The 17,619-nt window shown below is 41.3% G+C and overlaps 1 pseudogene; it reads left to right on the top strand.

The window, feature by feature from the left end:
• Nucleotides 1-5,487: 5,487 nt before the first annotated feature.
• LOC134203918 (myosin regulatory light chain 2-like) lies at nt 5,488-16,229 on the top strand (annotated as a pseudogene).
• The last annotated feature ends 1,390 nt before the right edge of the window (nt 16,230-17,619 follow it).

Below are 17,619 nucleotides of genomic sequence, written 5' to 3' on the forward strand. Positions count from 1 at the left end.
ACCCGACGAACTTCGTTTCGCCTAAAATTGATTTATTCTCTGATTAGTATGCAGGAATTTCAGATTCATTTGTATGGGAGCCCCCCTTTCCAAATCGGGGAGGGTTCTCGAACCATCTTAATAACCTTCTCCGGCCCCAAAAACCTCTGCATTCAAATTTTCACGCCGTTCGGTTCATTTTTTTCCGAGTCTATAAGGTTCAGACAGACAAAAATTCATTTTTATGTATTAGATTCCGAATACCATGGAAATTTATATTTTTTTTCACAACTTCTAGATACTACAGATCCAGATTATTCAAATGCTTCAGAATCGTACCGGTTTTCCGTCACAACCGCGCTTGCTCAGTGCGTTTTTCCTACACACTTAAAAATAACCATGTAAAGTTATGTCATTAAACATGCACATAAAAGAAGTGGCCCTTTAAACATAAATTTGTGTCATGTCTTAAAATTACATGATGACAAGAAACCAAAAAAATACACGTCGTGACGTTAAGTGAGCAGCAAACGAGAAGCCCATTTTTACGTCACGACGTGTAATTTTGTTTTCATTTATTATGCCACGGAAGATGATTCACAGATAGAAAAATCCACATAAATTTACACTAAAAATCATGCACATAAATGGAAAACTAACTAATGATTGCCGTGATGTGAGCTCTCAGTACATCTTGATACCGTTTCTGGTACGGCCTCTTGTCCTCGAGGAACCGTCGACACGTCCTAGAAGAGGAACCGTCCTAAACCCCAGACTACTGGTCTATAGCCAACGGTAGTCAACGGGGTGGGCACGCAAGGCCTCTTTTAGTCCTCGAGTCCCAGGGTCGATGGAGGTAATTGGGGAGGTTTTCGGACTTGGTTACCTAAGAAATTCGGGGGTTAGTTTTAGAATTTATATTCACTTACGAAATGGATCTGTAGTTGAACAGTCGGTCGATCCTGCCGGGCCCGAACGGGTAGGGCGGCACGTCGGTGACGTGGGGCGGCGCAATGCGACAGACCGGTGGAAGCGGGTCACTGCGACAGTAACGACGATGAATAGGTCGCAGGCAGGCTACGACAGTAACACTCAATCGCGTCTTGTAGCGAGGGGTAATCTTTCACCGATGAAGGGCGTCGCGTGGAAGGTGTTCACACAGAATGGCGATAAGCTGGTCAAACAAAATGGTTTCCGGCACCCGGCGTCCCTCCACGAGCCGTTGGTTTGGGCTTGCTAAAGCCGCTCGAAACGGAAACAAAAGAGTGTCCGCTCGAAACGGGAATGCAAAACTGGTTGACGGGATTCAATGGCCGCTTACGGAAGGTCACCTCTCTAAACGAGTCGCTGGTTCGTGCTTGCAATCGCCGCTCGAGAGCGGAGGACAGAGTAGGCTGCACTGCTATTTGGTAGGGCGATGTCTGAACGGATCCAATCGTAATGGCGGCAACGGCGACCAACGTCGTTCCGGCTTCGGTAACCGACTTGGTCCGGAAACTAGGGCCGGAGCCTTCCTCGTACCAAAACTTGCTGCACTATCTCGGCACTACCACGTTATCGGTCCAGTATCGTATGGCTGTTAGCTTATTCGCTTGACTTCAATTACTCGATCTTTTCAGAAACACTTTTTACGATCCGCTTGGGCGTACAGTCTATGATCGAAGACCTCTTTTCCCTCGTTTTTCGCGCGAACCCTCTAGATCGATCCGTTTTCCTCCACGTTCCGCCATCCCTCGCAGCCGTGATTTGTCATCCTGTTGGCTACCAAAATCCATCCACCGGAGGATTTATTTTTCTGCCCAACTTGGTAGCAATGCCACACGCGAATAGGGTTCTAAAACCTAGCCCTCCTTCCGAAAGTAACCAAGCAGTGAAAATCGCAAGTAAAATATTTTCTCTTTTGCAATGAATAACTTGTAACTTTTATTGTTACAATCTTCGTGCAAATCTACGTGCAATTGATTTCAAAAAATCAAAACTTCAATCAAAGAGAACATCTTTCAACGATACCGTGACAACGAACGTAAATTTAAGTCTTATATATGATTAAGTATCAATATATTTAGGCGTATCAGAGATTCGGTCAGATGTAATTTTCACGATTTTCAAGAGTGTAGGGCAGTTTGAGCGCATTCCACGGATATTATCGCACCGCAGCGCACCACAAAGTTTGTGAAAAGTGATGAAGCGAAAAAAGGTTTCCATCTAGCAGTCACGATTTTCGTTTTTCTTCCAAGGCTCCTCACCATAAAAAACTCACAACGTAAAAAAATAATACTCGCTTAATATTCCAACAGACCTTAGTAAAAAATTGGAAAAAGTCGAGTTTTGTATTGCAATCAACAGCTTTCATATTGCTTAGATCTGTTTTTAAAAGTTTTACAGATTCAATAAATCTTCATGAATTTGGTCGAAAACTTACCTGGAGACTTTATTCAAGATGTTAATTGAAATGGAGGGGAGGCACTTTGAATCTGTAATACTTTTCAAAATGGTGAACAGATCAAATCAATATGAAATCTGTTGATTGCAGTTAAAATTCGGCTTTTTAATTTTCACTGAGGTCTGTTGAAAATTTTATGTGATGAATATTTTCACGTTGTTTATCCCTCACCATCATACTTTTGAAAATGGTGAATAGATCCAAAATGATCTGTTACTTACCTATATACTTTTGTAAAATTAAGCTAGATTCCCCCTATGGTATTTGAGTGACAATTATGTAGATTGAAATTAGTAGTGATTCAGTTTCAATTCAAATTTTCGATCACTATTCTAGTTTGAATCTGGAGCAAAATAGAACGAACTCGCTGGTTTCCCCAGCAGTGTACAATACATGTTTTTAAAATTTTCAAATTAATGATATAATTATGTTGCTGCCAAGAAAAGCACCGTATTTGCAAAGTGGATTAATCCGTATTTAAAATGACGCATTCATGCACCAAAATATTTGAAACTCGTGATTCCTTCGTGGTTCAAATCTGCAGAAAATAGAGCTGAGCGTTATGTCTGTTTTAAGTTTTTGACAGTTGACTTAAATAAAAAATGAATCCAGAACAGCTGCTGGGCAAATAAATGATTCAGATTCATATTCAATATGAGCATTGCTCTTAGGGCGTTATGCCGTTTGCTTTTAGGCCGTTACATTTATTAAAAATTATGTCCTATTGATGCCAGAAAGGTCATAATAATAATAATAAATAATAAAGGTAATAAAAGATAAATATTAAAATGAAAGAAAAAATTTAAAACCTCCTCGGATTTGTTAAAGAATGTTTAGAAAATCCTTATAATTTTACGAAATTCTTTTTTGTTGTCGCATCAAAATTTTATTTTATAACAAAAAAAAATTCTTCATTTTTTGCCTTTCTCGTACAACTAAGTTGTACCGAAAAGCTATCATTTCACTCCGAAAACGAACTTTTTATAGAAGCCTCTTTGACCCATAGTATTATATACCAATTGGCTCGGCTCGACGAGCTGAGCACATGTCTGTCTGTCCGTGTGAATGTGTGTGTATGTGTGTGTGTATGTGTGTGTATGTGTGTGTATGTGTGTGCACAAAAGCTATAAAAAAACATTAGACAACTTTTCGTATAGTAATCTTTAACCGATTTTCTCGCAACAAGTTTCATTCGACAGGGGACAAAGCCTTGTTGATCACTATTGAACGATATATTATAACGATCGGTAATTGCGTTTAAAAGTTATGAAGAAAATGGTACATCGGACCATATAAACCCCATATAAGGTTAGTGTCTTAACTAAATGCGAGAAAGGCACCACCAACGCTAGGTGGATTAATCTGGGTTTTTATATTTCTATCGACCTTATTTGACTCTAAAAATATTAAACAAAACTATTTTCCCCGTAGATTTTTTTATTCGTTTTTTTTTTGCATTATGTATATAATTGTAAAAAAACTATTTACAAAAAATTCCGCGGAAAAAAAAATTAAATTTCGTTTCGTTTCGTAAAATTTCGAATCAAATGGACCCGAATTTCGTTTCGTTTCGAAGTGTCGGAAGTAAATTTGAATTTCGTATCGTTTCGTTTCGATTCAACTAAATGGTTGGTTTCGATTCAACAGTAGCATTTCTAATTTCGTTTCGTTTCGTTTCGCCAGGAAAAATAGTGTTATCGCATACCCTTAGCATTAAAACAAATTTAAGTAAAAGACATGCTAAATTTGAATTATGTCATTCCTAACATTTATCGTTTTCTCTGTATGTTTTCATGTGTTTTCATCATTTTCCGACTGAATTTTCCCAAATTAATCGTATGTCTCGCACGATTTCGATTATCTATCATATATGAGACACGATACCGTTGAAATTCATATCTTAAAGCATCTATTTTGCCCAGCAGCATTGAATTGTTAAATAGCATTGTTTTTACATCTTACTTGTTCGCCATTTTGATTAAAACATTGTTTAATTTCAAAACATTGAATGAATCGTGTTTATAATAAGAAATTTTATAGAAACAAATTCGCTGAACGCTCAATTTTGTAACATCTAATAGGCGTATTTTGAGATTATTTTCAAATAAATGAACTTTAGAGAAAAAAAATGTACGCATACATTGAAGGAAGGGATGAATATTGAAATGCATAAAAAATAAACGAGCCAACCATTTAGTTTCCTTTGAAATTTTCGCATGTAATCAACTAATCCTTGTGTACGCTCAATTTTGAGAGTGACTGTATTAGGCAAGAGACAGCACATTCACACCATCTTGTGTCACAAAAGTTAACTAACGCCTGAAAACGATAGCCAAGGGGTGCGATAATTGCAAAAATTACACAAATTTTAAAAATTTTGTAAATTTGAATTACTCTCTAAAAAAATTATTTTCAAACTCAGATATCAAAATAGGGTCATGGTATGATTTCTAGCATATTATTTCGAAATGTTATACTGCATACTGAAACATACGTTTAAGCACCCCTCGGAATGCCTCTTCACTACATTGCTTGCCTTTTGTGACACCGCGGCGCTACTGCGCTGTCTCTTCAAATCAGCCAGAGTGGACCAGCCAGAGCTAACATAAAACACCAGTGGGCACAACATCTACTGTTGCACCGGGAAGCGAGTCTGCGAACGTTCAGCAATTTTATGTCAACGGTAGTCGAATCTGTTAGTCAAGTCGTGAGCTATGCGGGAATACCGCAAACCAAAAACGACAGAACTCGATTGAAAGATAGAGGGTTCATCCACGCTCACACGGAGAGTCACGCTCCGCACGGGCCTATGAAGTTATCACGGGAAGCAATGCCTGTATTGCGGAAAAGGAGGACACCGCTTGAAAGACTGCATAAAGTTTCAGCAACTGTCGGTGGATGATCGATGGAAATGTGTGCAATCATTGAAAGTTTGTAGGAGCTGTCTCAATCCGCATGGACGACGTACATGCAGAATTTCAAACCGGTGTGGAATCGAAGGATGCAATTTTCGCCATCATCAGTTACTGCATGGAAAACCAGGAAGCGCATCGAAGAGCCCTTCTATGACGCCAGCTGAAAGTCATGTTCATCATCACTGCGGGCAAACGGTATTCTTCAGAATAATTCTTGTGACACTATATGAGAAGTCAAAGTCCGTCACCGTTTTTGCTTTCTTGGATGAAGGATCGTCATCAACGCTCATTGAACGCAGTCTGGTCGAAGAACTTGAAGTGGAAGGACCAACAATTCCGCTATGCCTCAAGTGGACCGGAAACATGTCAAGATATGAGGATGATTCTCAAATCGTAACACTTGAAGTGTCAGAAAAAGAGCGGGCGAAAAGGTATCAATTGAATGTACACACGGTAGTAGATTTGAATCTGCCACGTCAAACTCTACGCTTTGCTGACCTTCAAAAGAACCATCCTCATCTGAAGGGTTTACCGGTACGAAGCTACGAAACTGTGACCCCAAAACTGTTGGTAGGCCTTCGAAACCTAAGGCAAGCAGTTCCTCAAAAAATCCGAGAAGGACACTCCGGAGTCATCGCTGCTAAGACTCGCTTGGGATGGTGTGTGTATAGAACTTTGGATGCATCACTGAAGCCGATTGAAAACATCTATCACGTTTGCGAATGCGGATCGGAGGAAAATGTGGATCGTATGATGAAGGATTATTTCAACGCGGAAGATTGTGGAGTGAATTATCCTGATATGCTGGAATCAGAAGACATTGGAAGAGCACGTGAGATTATAAAGAAAACGACGAGAAGAATAGGTGACCGTTTTGAAACAGGGCTACTGTGGTGTTAAGACTACGTCGAGCTACCCAACAGTTATCCAATGGCTGTACGACGACTCGAGTGTATGGAAAAGCGGATGAAACGTGATGCGCTTCTCAAGAACAGTATCCACCTTCAAGTGAAGGAGTATCAGGAGAAAGGGTATGCACGGCGAGCAAGTGAGAAGGAGCGTATCGAGGCGGATCCCAGAAGAATATGGTACCTTCCCCTGGGCGCCGATATGGGACGCTGCAGCAAAAGTTAATGGGATATCCATGAACACTCTTCTGCTTCCTGGGCCTGATCTTCTGGTTCCTCTTCCCTCCGTTCACTTTTGATTTCGCCAATTCCCTGTTGCAATCAGCGGAGACATCAAAGAGATGTTCCACCAGATAAATGTTATCGAAAGTGATCATCTCTCACAAAGTTTCCTGTTCCGCGACAGTCCAGATGACGATCCCAGCGTTTTCGTTATGAAAGTATTGACTTTAGGAGCAACAAGCTCCCCCTCGTCTGTCCAGTTTATAAAAAAACTGAAAAGAATGCGCAGGAGTTTTCTGAGAAGTTTCTGAGAGCAACAGAAGCAATATGCAAATGCCACTATGTCGGCGACTATCTCGATATCTTTGAGACAGTCGAAAAAGCGAAGTCGGTGGCTAGTGCGGTAAGGTGATACATTCGAAGGGAGGTTTTGAGATGCGACATTGGTTGCCAAACGAGCAAACGATCCTGGAACATCTGGGAGAATCAACGAATGAATCACTGAAAGATTGTCCTGGGAATGCTGTGGAACACGGAGACTGACCGATTAAACGGCAAGTATTAAAGTGTGTCATGAGTCTTTATGACCCACTAGGTTTGCTAGCTTGCGCACTCGTACACGGGAAAATTATGATGCAAGAGAATTGGCGCAGTGGCATCAATTGGGATGAACAGATCAACAGTAATATCTTCGTAACGTGACAAAAGTGGACCAGAAAGCTGTATCAGGTCAATGAAGTTCGAATTCCGAGGTGCTATTTCCAGAATGCTGGAGCGGACCTTTATGATTCTCTAGAAGCCCATGTGTTCGTTGATGCAAGCGAGGCAGCATATGCCGCGTTGGTGTACTTTCGAGTTGTCTACCCGGAAGGAAAAGCAAAATGTGTTTTGGTGACTGCAAAAACTAAGGTCGCTCCTTTGAAATTCGTCTCCATTCCTCGATTGGGGCTCATGGCGGCTGTTATAGGAGTTCGTCTTTTCTCGTTTACAAAGGAATATCACACCGTTCGGATCCATCGCTGCACGTACTGGTCAGACTCGGAAGTAACGTTGGCATGGCTCCGATCTGATCATCGCAGGTATCGGCCTTTCGTGGCTTGTCGGGTCGGAGAAATTTTATCATCATCCAGCGTGAAGGATTGGAGATACGTTCCAAGCAAGCTAAATGTTGCGGATGATGCCACAAAATGGAGCGTTGAACCTTGTCTTGAGGATCATGGCCACTGGTTCAGTGGTCCACCATTTCTACAGCTGCCGGAAGAAAATTGGCCTAAACAAAAAAGGACATTGGAAAGTACAAACGAAGATCTGCGAGCTTGTTACCTACACCTAGAAGTGCCAGTTATGGACAGTCCGATAAACTTTGAACGGTTCTCTAAGTGGAACCGGCTTCTGAGGACGACTACATTTGTTCTTCGCTTTGTAGATTTCATAAAAGGAAACAAATACATTAGTATTAAGCATGCCACAGGATTGATGCAAGAGGAGCTGCAAAGAGCGGAATTTACGCTGTGGAAGATCGTACAGTCGGAGGCTTATCCTGATGAGCTCGCAATATTAACGAGGAATAAAATATCGGCACCGACTGAGCAAATGCAATTGGACAAAGGAAGCCCACTGTGCTGCCGTAATCTGGAAAAGTGACGTAACAGCCATTTTACAACATTCATGTTTTCCATTTTTCTGTTAAAGAGCTCGATGAGTAGTCCTCGTTAACACCATTTTTGGAAAATGGCGTATACGTCACTTTTTCAGATTACGACAGTGTGGCACCTCACACCAATGGTGGACGAGCATGGAGTTCTGCGAGTTGATGGCCGTATATCAGCAGCTCGAAAGGCCCAGCACGACGTGAAGTTCCCCGTGATACTGCCCAAAAAATTATCGACTTACTAATCTCATAGTAGACTATTATCATCGAAAATTCTTGCATGGTAATTCTGAAACAGTCGTCAACGAGCTACGACAACGATTTTACATCGCTCAGCTGCGGGCTATTGTTCGACGAATGTCCAAGCGATGTCAGTGGTGCATAGTGACTAAAGCAAAACCTGCCGTGCCAAGAATGGGGCAACTTCCGGCGGCACGCCTATCTCCCAGTGTTCGACCGTTCACTCATATAGGTGTCGACTATTTTGGACCCATCGGGGTGAAGGTAGGCCGAGCATCTGTAAAACGTTGGATTTGTCTTATAACTTGCCTTACGATACGCGCCGTACACGTTGAGGTCGCATACGACTTGTCTACAAAGTCATGCATTGCTTGCCTACGTCGCTTTATCTGCTGGCGTGGATCTCCCCTCGAAATATATTCCGACAATGGGCGAAACTTTTGTGGAGCAGATCGAGTATTGCGGAAGCAAATCCAGCGTATCGAACGGGACGCAGCCTCAACATTCACTAGTGCGGAAACGAGGTGGTTGTTCATACCACCCTCGGCACCACACATGGGTGGCTCGTGGGAGCGTATGTTACGCTCTATCAAGAAAGCGATGGCTGGCTTCCCTAGTGATCCGAAGCTTGATGACGATGGACTACACACCCTAGTAATAGAAGCTGAAGCGATCGTAAACTTGCGACCGCTTACTTATCTGCCACTTGATTCTGTTGAACAGGAAGCGCTGACTCCGACCCATTTCATTATGGGAAGTTCTACTGGGGTCAAACAGCCAACAATAAAACTCAACATAACTGGAGGAACTATCAGGACGTCCTGGGACAGCGTGTCGACTACTTTTGGAAAAGGTGGATCCTAGAATATTTACCGACGCTTACGAAACGAACGAAGTGGTTTGATGAAACAAGACCAGTTTGCCCTGGTGATTTAGTGATCATAATTGACGAAACTAAGAGGAATGGATGGGTACGCGGTCGCGTTCTAGAGGTTACCGCGCAGGCAGGGACGGTAGGATTCGACAGGCAATGGTGCAAACATCAGATGGACTATTCCGACGGCCGGTCTCAAGATTGGCGGTGCTCGACGTGACTAGGCGTAGTGGAGATGAAGATCCTATACATCATCACAAGGAGGGGGATGTTGTCACGCCTATATCATCGGCATCCCTAACCACGATGCCTCTACTGTAACGAAATCATCGTTCGCTCTACCAGCGCTAGCACACGTGGAGCTGTTCTATGGTATGCTATCAACATGCAAATCATCTTGTTTTGGATCGAAAACCAATGTGCTTACGTGCTACCTTAAAATCTATATTTTTCCTAAATGTATCACTAAAATTGAAATTAACTAGAAAGAACAGTTCTGAAGGTAGAAATCTTGCGCGATCTATTATCGTTTGATATTGGTAGGTTACTTGTAATATTTTCTGCAAATAGATTTGCTAAATGTAGGGTAAATGATGTATCTTGGACAAGCGCAGGACATTCATTAGAAAATATATCGAGATTGAATAGTATAAAACAATTGAACACCACTAGGTTCATCCAAATACATAACCTATGATTAGGCTTGTGTCTCCATTGCCCAATTTTTGAGTAAATTACGTTTACTAGGTGTAAACTGTGATATACTGCGAACTGAAATATTTTCTTTTTGGACATCAAGTATATAATTTCGACATGGAAAATGCATATATTTTGGACAGAGTCATTTTCTCCAAATTTAAGAATGGCCACCTACAGATCTCAATGGTATGACTTACCTACACGTATCCATATTCATTTAAATGCATTTATTTGCTTAACTGACATAGATTAAACCAGAAATTAACATTGTTTCGCAATCTTATCGAAATCATTGAAAACAGCCTGAAAGTTGGCAATTAATGGTTCATCCATGTACTGTACATGGGGTGACCAATAAATGTCTGATGCATAAAAACATAACTTCATTTTGGTCACTCCTTTTTCTTCCGTCTCAAGTTCATGTTAAGCGATTGGAATATGTTAGTATCTCAATTACAATCAAACTTTGGCCGCAAGACCTCAAAATTGCCGTTTGAACCAATTTAAACGTGTTTCAGGTGCATGTTACGAAGAGTCCTATAATGCATGTTCTCCTGCATACTGGCGTCCAGCAGACACTTTGGTAGAAAGCTTTACATTTAAGGTAATTTTAAAGATAAATAATAGTTGATTTGTGAATTCTCATTAGGAGCTGCTAGAGTTGAGGTAAAAGTATGCAATGATCATACTTTCGATAAAAAATTTCCTACACATTATCTAAAATTGATCGAAGAAGCTCAGGCTTGTCCAAAATATGTACATGTCCAAAATATATCATTTACCCTATATTGTAATAACCTCAGCAGGGTGATAACGCAAATAGCAGGATGTAAGCCGATTTAATGTAGGTGATTAATATCGAATACTGCGGAACCTAAGTAACTTTACCTACAATTAATTTACAGCTTGAAGCATTTCGCCAATAAAGTTTGCTGTCAGGAAGTAGTGTTAGTTTTATTATTTAACAATGACACATACCTATAGTATTCAAACTAGGAAATTGTGTACTATTTTTAGTTGTACAGATGTTCTAAGTTGCCCGAGGACTTTACGAAATACAGGCCTTATAAGTATCACTTCAAGATTGATTAAAATATATGCTAGGGTTATTTTTTTATCACTACTAATGAATGTGTCATGTAAATTTTCCTCTCGTGATGCTTCCTGGCATAATGAGTCCGATTTTTGTAGGGTGCTCAGGTGCTTCTTCAGTCAACATTCCAAGTGATACTGACGAATGAATTATTATATCCCCGGCATGGGCTAGGACTTGCACCGTAGCAGGAATTTTATACATAATTACCATTCATACACTTTTTTTGTATGGAACAATTTGTATGAAATAATTTTTATTTTTTTTCATCGGGCCATTTTAGGATGTTTTACTACGTATTTTCCTCATGTTACCCGCTATTCGAGAGTCCTTGAAATAGGCTTTCAGAAACTTTTAGAAGAGTTGGAAAAGAGTTACTGTAGTCGAAGATATTGGCAGTTGAACAATGTATTGGTTTTTCAAAATCTAAAAAGTGCTTGGTTCTGATGCCTATATCTCGATAATCATTTGAGTAAGAATGTTGATATTCTGGGGTTCCATTATCCGAAGCATAAGCTTTTAGTAGGTCTACTTAAATTATGAATTGGAGAAAGTCGATTTTGATTTTCGGCCACCTGATTCCCCATAGTGAATGGTCCCGCTTCAGGACTCAAACGCCACCTTGGCCCGACCAAACAAGTGTCCCCTACCCCTCACAGCACTCTTACCGACACCCAAATTGACTCCCAAAGCGCTCTTTCCATCATCGATCAGCGCAACACATTTGTGACATCACCGCCCCTACCTGAGTCGGATTCGGAATACTGTCGCAATACTCTCGCCTCCTTTCCAACTCCTACGCTGCCTCTGGAGGTCAATTTCTGCTTTCAGTGGATCAACAATTTGCCAAACGTAGAAATACATGTTTATATGTAAGGTAGGTTCGAATATCCGGCACTCTGTTGCGATAGGGTCCCTTCGGGAGATTCCCTTCAATGGCCTTCAGCTTAGCGAAGATCTCTCAGTCGTATAGGAGTGCGACTCCGAGGAAGTATTCCCATTAGTGTGAATGTTTACCTCCCCCTGCTGAGCAATCTGCAGCATTAAGCAAAAACTCAAAGGTGCAGCCCAATCGGGTTATACGCAAAGGTGACGTAGGACTTAGTAGCTATACGTAATTGATGGTATTTGTCATCATCGTTTGTGTCTATTTATTAGCATTGAGCAAACTGCTCGGAGGTCAACCATATCAAGAAGTCGAATAGCAGCTCCCAGGTGGATGGACTTTGAGTCTCCAACCGTGTAAAGGGATTAACACGGCTCGTTGGCCGCATCGCCGCTGAAACCACTCGTCTGGCTTTCAGTGGAGGACATCAGAATCCAAGAAGACACCATCTTCAAAGTTGAACGAAATAAATCAAAATATGCAGATTCGGAAGCGGCGCGAAATCAATCGTAAATGCATTTAGGTTCGGAGTGCTCGTTGTTCTTACAGCGTTCATGGTTCTTACAGTTTGGTGGTTAAGATTTCAATTTTGCAAACTGTCGTTAATGATTATCTAAATATTCTGCTCGTAAATCTGCAGCGAATTGTCCATCAATCAAGCACATGGGAATGATAACTGAATAAATCAAAGGACCCAATTAGCTTATTACCCTATAAAGTAGATTCATATTTATATGAAAGGAAAAATCTCACAATTTTTATTTTTTTTAAATTATTTTCCTAAGCACTTAAGATGGCTTATTTTGTGTTTACGAATACAAGAGATATACTTTCACAAGTTCTTTAAGTAAAATTAACAATGAAAACGCAACTACACGCAAAGTAACCTTCAACTTTTCAGTTTCAAGTATGACAATACTCTAGCGAAAATAGTTCTTCCTAGATATTGGTTGATTATTTCGAGGACACGATACGCAAACAATTATTTCGCGTATATGTTGTCTGTATGGTACTAAAATAATCCACAAAGCTCTTCGGAGTTCGGATAATTATTTTTGCTTCTGAAATCGGCACATGAATGCCACCAACATGAATAATTGACAATGTGAGGAATAACACATCTCGAAACACGGTACGAACACCTTCATCTGATTCAGTGTTGAAACAAGTTGTACAAACACTATCCAAGATTTTAGAACGATTTGAGGGACAGTAGAAGAAAATTGGGCAGTATCAAAAATCCCAATTGATTCGATATTTTCATTTTCTTGGCAAATTTTGATATGAATAACTTTACTTATTTTACAATTTTATACTTTCATTGTACACTGCTACATTCCAAATTGATTTCCATTTTAACTAAAAATAAAGTGTTTTCCTCAATAGAAAAGTTTTAAAAAATCAATAAGGTCGCAGCCTGAAACGTCAATGCGTAGTCAGTTACCTCACCTTACTTCGAGTTATCTCACTGAGTGTAACAGAGTGAAAAACTTGCACAAAATTTTAAACCTTACACCTGATACGTGCCATTTGCTTTTGTGTATGTATGTTTGTCTTTTATCTCTTCGTAGCTCACTGTCTATAGCCGCCGCAAGTACAGATCATCACCCGACATTTTTCCACCCACTCACCCACCGGGAAAGCCTGTTGCGTATGCGCGTTTGATCGTTCACACTTCCCCGGATGGGAATGCCATTCTTCTCGGTCAGTTTCTTTACTCTATTCTCCGTCTACCTTCTGTTGGGAAATCTGTGGCTGTGGTGCGCGTGTTGGTCGACTCCTTCCAATGTAGACGACTAATTTTAGCAGACCGCGCAAGAGATTTTCTCGGTCCGCCAGCCAACAACCGGCGACACAGGCCTCCGCCAAGCACAAAAGCCAGGGGACCTATGCTAAAAAAGGCAACCAGACACGGCCGCGATCGAGCCGAATGCGAACACCGGTCAGATCGCGCGAGTATGGGTGCGAACGGGCGCACCAATTCTAGGCGATCGACACCAATCCACCCCGATCGGGATCCGGACAGGTCAACCGAGCGGCTCGGAAGCAGCTGTACTTATCATCGCCGGTGCTCTACAGCAATCAGTCGCTCAGGAGCTTCGGCCAAGTAAAGTCGCTCTAGTTAAAAACCCAACCACCGAAGCATCATGGTAAGGAGATTTGGCAATCCCTCTAAGTGATCACGAGTATCTCCTTCGGGAGAATTAGGAGGGCGTAGTTCGAGATAATTATGGCGCTGCTGTGAAAATTGGATTCCTGTTATTTTTGAAACGAAGATCTTTCGATTGATCCCTGGTGATTCAGTGACCCAATTGCGGATTATGATAACGGTGTTATGGATGGCGAAGGTTGATTAAGCAATGAAGATTTGAGTTTGAAGTGCACGTGTCATAAAAGATTAAGAAAATAAAAACGTTAAAGGATCGATCGAGTTAGATAAGATCCAAGTGAAGGAAGCATGCTAATGGATATCTCTTGAGGACGTTTATGCATTCCACATTTTAGGAATAGCTTACCAGCAAGAACTTTAAAGACCAATGTGTTGGAAGTAAATTTGACAGCATACATTAGAAGGATTACATCATAGGACTTAATGCAATAGCTTAACTATCGACCACTGAAGTGTTAACTTGCTAAGTTTGAAGAATATCAGCAAGGTTACATCATCAAACGAAGAATGGATCATAAGTGATTTTGTTATTAATTAATTTAAGAACATCAGCAATTTCATATGAATTCTAAAGTTAGTTACTTCAACTAATAATGAATGACAGATCTCATCGAAGCTCGACATATCCTGATTTAAATTCAAATATCAATTAATTGCTTTTCTCTGTGATATAAATCTTCAAATCTCTACGTAGCCGGTGGAGAAAACATTCTCACTTGCACATTTCTAAAAATAGTTCGCTTTTCACCAAAACCAAACAGTGATGTCTATCTTACCAGTGAGGTGTTTGTCGGTGGTTACGTAAAAATCTATATTCTACATTCACGCACCAACCGAGCGCCGCCAGCACATATAGGTCGTGAAAATCTTGATCTCTAAAAATAGACACCTTTGCCATCCTACCGTTGCCGTTGATCATGTCGACTCGTTTGGCTACCGTTCAGCAGGGATTAATCAAGATCGATATAACGTAGGCCAACAAGATGGAATCTAAAGCAGCATCGTTAGTTTGGAGATTTTGGCACATCGGCAGATGACTAATGGTGTGATGTGATGCTTTTCTTTTGTTCTACCCACCTTGCAGTCTGAGAAGAAGGAAAAGAAGACCAAGAAGAAGGCCTCCTCCAAGGAAGAGACTCCCGCCGATACCCCAGCACCAGAAACCCCGGCGGCACCTACCCCTCGGATTCCGGCTCTCAGCGAGGATCCACCCGTGGCTCGTCCTCCCGCAAGGCCAAGAAGGCCCCATCCTCCGTCTTCGTCCTCTTCTCCCAGAAGCAGATCGCCGAATTCAAGGAGGTAAGTTCTTACAACAAACGCCTGTGCTTCATAACAAATTCTTCATAGCTCGACATATTTTCCTCTCATCACACAGGCTTTCCAGCTAATGGACAACGACAAGGATGGTGTGATCGGCAAGAACGATCTGCGCTCGACCTTCGATGCCCTGGGTAAACTGGTTTCCGATAAGGAATTGGACGAAATGCTTGGCGAAGCACAGGGCCCACTCAACTTCACCCAGCTGCTGACGCTGTTCGCCAACCGCATGTCCGGTGGTGGCCAGGATGACGATGATGTCGTCATCAATGCATTCAAGGCCTTCGACATGAACGGCAAGATCGATGGCGAGAAGTTCCGTTACGCACTGACCCATTGGGGCGCGGACAAGTTCACCGACGACGAGGTTGACGATGCCTTCGACCAGATGATCATCGACGATAAGGGCTTCATCGACACCGCTGCCCTGATCGGAATGCTCACCGGCACCGAAGAGGGAGAGGAAGAATAAACTCCTCGCTTCCTCCTTCCACATCCTTTCACCTCCCCCTCTGTTTAATCTTTTAAACAACCTTTTTCTATTTATTTTAACAACAACTTATCTTGTATAAAAAAAGAAAAACAACATCTACAAAAAGAACAAGCAGTGACAACAACAACAATACGGAGAACATCTTCATGTTAATCACAATTCCATTTGCTTAAATCATCTGATTCTAAATTATAATTTTTATTTTCTTATGATAAGACATGATTTTTAAGCTATAAGAAGAATAAAGTTATATAGAAAAAAAAACTGGAAAAAATCTATAAAAATAAAGTGAAAAAAAGTGCAAAAGAACTCTCGTACCGAGGAGTAAAAACTTACAAACACGTTTGCGTCTTTTTTACAGTGTCACAGCAGGGTAGCTTAGTCACTTTGCAAATCAGGAAGGAATGCGTTCAGAAGATAAGCGATTGAATAAATGAGCTTCCGTTAAATGTTTCTAAATGGGAAAAATACAAGCAGGGGGGAAAGTAGTACCGGCTTTTCTAGGGGCCAGTGGCGTAGCCACGGGGGGGTTTTGGACATAACCCCCCCCCCCCCCCCCAGAGACAAAATTTTTGGAAGAATTTTTTTTCGAAAAAAAAAAATGTTCAGAAAACCTCCCTCTGACCAATTTTCTGGCTACGCCACTGCTAGGAGCAAACACAAATTTAATCACCTTTCATCTTAGACATGTGCCAGTTGAAGTGTCAATGATGATTCATGCGATTTAGTTTTGATTAATAGAATCTCAATGGAAATCACCCATAATAGTGAAATATTCACTTTGCTGGTGAAAGAATGTACATTTTTTATTAACTTATACATTGTAGAATTTTTAAGAATTATCAGATGGTTAAGGCTCCCCCAAACACACGCGACGCGATTCTATCGCTTAGCGAATGCGATGTGATTCTGTCGCCGGAAGTCACATTGCCGGCTGCGACGCAACGATAGAATCGCGGCGACTTGTTATCGCCGTCACGGCGATGAACTTGCTTAGGTCTGGAGAGCCTTAACAGTCTCGTATTAAAGATTTTCGGACCTGCGCTGGAAATCAAACCTATATGGAAATGAATATCTATAGTAATGTTCTTGGATGGATCAGTCCTAGTCAGGGCTAGAGATATCACAACCTTTAAGGCTACCCCAGATCTAAGCAATTTAATCGCCGTTACGGCGACAACTAGACGCCAAGATTCTATCGTTAGGCAGTTGCCGGTAATGTTCGATACCCAGGGCTGACAAAAGTGATAGTCGCAGCCCGAAATGCCACAGTAGTGACGAGTTGCGAATGTTCAATGCTACTACTAGTCGCTAGAGATGTTGCAAATTATTCGATTACTTTCATAATGTTCCGTGACTAGAATATAGTAGAATTGATTTCATTTGACTAAATAATTGTAATTATTATTATTAAGTTTCCGCTCGATTTTAGGTGCTTCCTCTGAGTAACCGTAAAAGTAATCGGGAAAATCTTGATAACAAGTAAATCCAAAAGATTTTTCAAGCGGCTACTGCCGGTCAAGGATTTTTTTTAAATTCTTGTAATTATGAATAAGAGGTTACGTCAGGGCCGGATTTAGGGAGTCCGGGGGTCGTGGCTGGCCCCACAATTCATATGTACCAAAACCAAGCTGTTTTGTACATTTTGGGGCCTCCACAACCTGTTGACCCAGGGCCCCTTCCGTCTAAATTCGGCCCTGGGTAACGTACATAATATATCCGGTTAAAC

This window comes from Armigeres subalbatus, unplaced genomic scaffold (genome assembly GCF_024139115.2).
Source record: "Armigeres subalbatus isolate Guangzhou_Male unplaced genomic scaffold, GZ_Asu_2 Contig293, whole genome shotgun sequence".
NCBI lineage: Eukaryota > Metazoa > Arthropoda > Insecta > Diptera > Culicidae > Armigeres > Armigeres subalbatus.